Here is a 5,231-nt window from a genome sequence, read left to right on the forward strand (position 1 = left end):
GTGATGTAGATCAAAGTGTGAGTCATTAAATGAGTATTAATTAGGTAGGAGTCATGATACAGGTGAGGTTACATTGGTAGTCAGTTGGTTGTATACCAAGGTACATACCATAATATATACCTAATAGTACACAAGACAGTAAACCATTTACAATGTTTCTTTCACAGTTTTATGCATGTTCATTTATAGATCAGTTAGTCTATGATTATTGCAGCAAAGTCTGTTTTAAAGAGGGTTTCTGTCTTCCATAGTCTCTCTCCTGTGCATGTGGCCACATTCCTGTGGAGGTCGTAAAATCTCCTTATCATGCCCTGTAACATGACACTGTTTCTGCCCTTGTGTTTGTTCATTTGGGCTGTTAGTTTTGGAGTTTAATAAACCTTTGTATATAATGAATAATTAGTTTGTGTCTGATTGGTCCATACCCTACACCTGGGATTAGTTGTTATCATACAGTGACGATTATAAGTACTGTATGTTAGCTTTTGAACTCCATATAGTATGAAAAAGGACCACAGGGCAAGTGGCAAGTGGCAAAGTAGTAGTCATTACACATTTGTGACCAGTCACGGAAACTAGGGACACAAGTCGGTTCTGGGGCATTTTGAGTTATTCATAGATTCTGAGAGTGTAATATCCAAGCTTTCCAACGATGTGTAACATGTGGAAATCTGATAATATTTGGAGAAGTTGTGGCCATTTTAAAGTAGGCACTTAAAAAAGCTCAAAGAGGAGAAAACGAGCTCTAAAGATTGTGCAGTTCTCACCTGTCTCTGCTGCTGGGGGTGACAATAGGGCTCATTTACATCTCATTTAGATAAGCCATACCCCCTGTAAAGCTCCTCCATGTGCTTTACAGCTTTTTTTACACTTCGAATGAGTGCACTTCTGCCGCACTAGGCGAAAAACAATTGTGCTGCCCCTCTATTTGCAACGTACCAGCAACAATACACAAAGACCAATAATGCCATATAGCCTGCATATAACGCGAAACCAGCAACAACACAAAGACCAATATGCCATATACATATAACGCAAAACCAGCAACAACACACAAAGACCAATATGCCATATAGCCTGCATATAACGCAAAACCAGCAACAACACACAAAGGCCAATATGCCATATACATACAGTATAACGCAAAACCAGCAACAACACACAAAGACCAATATGCCATATACATATAACGCAAAACCAACAACAACAAACAAAGACCAATAAGCCATAGGCCTACATATAGCGCAAATAGTGCGCAACGCTCGTGTGCCCAAAATGTCAACAATATTAAAGTTTATGTAGGAGGCAAATGCCTGCTGGCATTTTTCTTTAAGCAGTCATTTCTGCAATTTTCCAAATAATCACATTTCACCTCCTCAAATTACTGTTGCAAATCTCTTTACACCACTTTCTTATGTGCGTATACACACACAAATGAAATGTCCGCAAGCACATTATATCATCAGCAGGTTCAGCATCTTAAATAACGACTAAAGAGCAAATGAAGCTTAACTTACATTTCAGAAACACGCACGGCAGGCCTTCATCGCAGCAGCAAAGGTCTTAACTGCATCCTCTATTTCGATTCTCCGTCACATATGAAACAGCCAGCCACCGCTGTCAGCGAGCCGAGCCGCCGTATTGAAGCACTGAGGGCGCGCGCGCTGCGCCCATACCTCCGGTTCAGTTTCCCGAGCCCACGAAGTGCGGCGAAAACATTTTCGGTGTAACTGCCAGACGATTCATCTCGTCTGCGACAATCTTTGCGGCATCCATCTTCATTGAATTTTGATATCATAGAGAGCTGGCCAGAGCACAGCATAATAAGTAGCCATGTGGTTGACTTGGAGGGCGGGGGCAAAAGCGCCGGGTTATTCAGTATGGAAATACACACAGACAATGACACGCCACGCCCCTACTGCATGCTAGAATCTCCGAAAACAAGCCGATTTCAACCTCAAAATGTAAGCTTTTAAATATACCAATACTGCTATCTCAAACATGGAGAGGCTTCTTCGTGATTTCAATTAACAGATTCTCCAAAAAATTGAAAATCACCAATTTTGAAAAAAAACTCTTCTTTCTCATTTTGCTCGAAAGTTGTGCTGCCGACTTGTGTCCCTGGTTTCTGTGACGGGTCACATTTATTATATTCCAAGGCTTCTTAAACCATACACTAAGTTTGTAACAGTAAGACAGTAAAATTAAAATTCAATTTGATATCAGCAAACTTGAAAAGTGGATAATGGTTAGCGAACAATTATCTTAGTTTCCTAGCTGTCCTGTTAATATATAAAGTGATAAAAAAGTGCCTTAAAGTCTTCCGTTTGGCTAAACAAATAATTACACTGTGGTCCACAGACACTTCCATTACAGTATTGGGCTGTCACAGAGATAGATGTAGCTAATTTCAGGACAGTTCATTCTCTATTTATAAAGCTTGCAATAATTACGTTTTATAATGACAATTGTCATTGACTGTAAACTGACTGAGAAGGACAATCCTCAAAGATGAAAATCTTCTCATGTTTTGTTCGATAGAAGAAAGTCATTTGAAGTACATGAAGGTGATTAAATAATTGATAGATTTATAGATTGATAGATTCCTCATTTTAGGGTGACCTATCCCTTTAAGATATGAGTAAGCATAATGTCACAAAACAAGGACAATATATAAATAAAATGTGGCTGTCATAGAGATAAACATTTAATAAGGTTGTTTTTGTCTTTCAGTTACTTAACAGAAATGTGGAAACACACAAGAAAAAAGCCCCGTATATTTTCTGCAGATTCTATGCCAGCGCTGAAAGTGTGGGTACCCGGACAGCAAGGAAACACCTCTGAATGCGGCATATTTGTGTTACTCTATGCAGAGAACTTTCTGAAGGTAAGTAAAATGGTTTCATAGATGTTGGCTAGCACTTGGGGGTTTTTTTCTCTTCCTATCATGGCACTGTACATGTCACTAAACGAAAACAAATCATTTATGTTTCAATTCCTTCCTCTAGGATCCTCCTAAAGAACTAATCGATGAGCTTGACTGTACATCCTGGTTTACACTGACCGATGCATTTTCAAGGCGTGCACAGATCAGGGACAAAATGCGAAGTAGTTTAGAAGGTGTATTTGTTTATTTTCTAATGCATATTATAGTCTGATGAAATTAATTCAGTTAAAATATCTAAAATCATGCACCACTATTTTCTTAAATTTTAGGAAGATATTTTAAATACAGCATAGGGTGCACAAGCATAACTTTATGTTGTTTTGATATGGCAGATGATATGTACTTAACCTGGGCAACAATAATCTTGTAATACTGGTGATTTACTATGAGTTTTGCTTATGCAGCCCAGGGAAGAGAAGCAGAGGAAAACAAAGCAGAAGAAAGAGAAGGTGAAGAGGAGCAAACGGTTGCTGAGAGTGGGCAAGAGAAAAACATAGCCAAGAAAAGAACAATAAAAGGTATAGAGGAAGAAAAGATACCTGAGGAAAAAGAGGACAGAACAACTCAGGGAGGAAACTATAAAGTTCTGGGAAGGCTGTCAGTGCCAGGCACCAAAAGAAAGTACACTGTAACCCAAGATGAACTGAAGAGAAGAATAATGGCAGAAACATGTCTAATAATCTGTTAAGAAGCCTGATTAGGGTTTGTATATGCTCTATATAAACCGTATAGCTATTTGCTATACTTTTAATTAGAGTAAAACATTTATAAAACAGTAACATATTGATTTTACCTAAAGGTTCGTAAAGAGGATCTCCCTGAGGAGCTCAGAGAACAACGACCAATCAAAGCAAAGACAAAGATAAGCATCTTCTCTGCTCTCAGGGAAAGGGAGGCCACAGATTTGGCCCAGGAGCTGGGAGCCATGCCTGGGCGACATGTAAACCTAGACATGATTGCAAGTGTTCCCAGTGCTGAGGCAGGCGTTGCAAAGTAAGTTGCTTTCCACATCTAGATTTTTTAAACTTGCATCTTGCTTATAAATCTGTCCATTGATATTTACAGGAATACACTCTGCAGTCTCCAGTGTTTGCCAAGGGAGAAACTGGGTGAGGAATCATCTTTTAGTCTGCTGACCCATAAGCTTGGACCACAAGTGGTAGATGTCGTCATCTCATTTTTAATCAGTCAGTTTAACTAGAGGTTCACTAGGCCATTGAACACAATAAAAAACAATTGTTAAATTGTTATAAACAGTCATCTCAGTTAACAACACAGTCTCACTCCCTACTCGTCAAATGTCTGACACATGGTCAAGGGACCCTGGCGTCACTTTTTTGACGCACTGGGTATACCTTTGGCTTCATTTTTCAACGTGCGGGGCAGTCCCATAGACTTCTATAGAACTCAACAGCGTTGAAATATGACGTCTTGGGTCAATCACCACACCGCAACCCGTTGTCTGCCTTGTGGGTCGAGACAACAATAAATAAAAATAAAAAGGAATAGGGTACCAAAATGATCAATGCCAGGGCGATTCAAATGGCGGCACCCAGATAATTTTTATCTGACCCTCCAACTGGTGTTTGATGTTTAAAAACCCTCGCAATCTGATATCAAAGTGCCCCCAAAAGTTTAGCGCGTTCAACAGCGGGGAGTTTAACATGCACATGGTGTGCAACCACATTCAGCGGTGAGTTTAACAACACTCAACTGCAGGTAAAACGGCATTCAGAGGTGAGTTTGACCAAAGCAACGCTCAACTGGGTAAGACACTGCTTTATCTAGAACATGCTGGATAACGTATTTTTATCTGACGTTTGTTGAATTTAATATGCTACGATTGTGTTCAATTAATCATTTTTTAAAAATTATTATTTTTATTAAATCCTCTAATTTAATAACGCTGACATCACCATACGTGTTACGGAAGCAGACGGACAACAAGGTAAGTAGTGAAGATCAAGTTTAATTAAACAGCAGAGTGACAGGTTATCTCAACCTGCAGAAATGAGTGAGTATCTGAGTTCCGATATGGATAATTCTTGAGTGCAGTCCGTGAATGAATGATAGATATTTCCTTATCATACCTAACGACGAGAGGAGATTTCCAGAATGGACACACACTCCATTAGAAGAGGCTGACAGGCTGACGGTACACACTCACGCACCACTTGGCTAGACTGAATGGTTTACGGCTCGCACACCTCTGAAGAGAAGATCTAGACAGACCGGGAACAGCACAGAGAACTGGTGAGTAAACACAGGATAGTTGGGTTAGTGA

The 5,231-nt window shown here is 39.7% G+C and overlaps 1 long non-coding RNA gene across 1 annotated transcript; it reads left to right on the forward strand.

The window, feature by feature from the left end:
- Positions 1-2,769: 2,769 nt before the first annotated feature.
- LOC143733377 (uncharacterized) lies at positions 2,770-4,063 on the forward strand. The gene is made up of 4 exons (XR_013201334.1): positions 2,770-2,887; positions 3,009-3,120; positions 3,352-3,649; positions 3,747-4,063. It is a non-coding gene; the product is annotated as an uncharacterized LOC143733377 (long non-coding RNA).
- Positions 4,064-5,231: the final 1,168 nt, after the last annotated feature.

This window comes from Siphateles boraxobius, unplaced genomic scaffold (genome assembly GCF_051911475.1).
Source record: "Siphateles boraxobius isolate OS27281-9 unplaced genomic scaffold, OSU_SipBor_1 99, whole genome shotgun sequence".
NCBI classification, from domain to species: domain Eukaryota; kingdom Metazoa; phylum Chordata; class Actinopteri; order Cypriniformes; family Leuciscidae; genus Siphateles; species Siphateles boraxobius.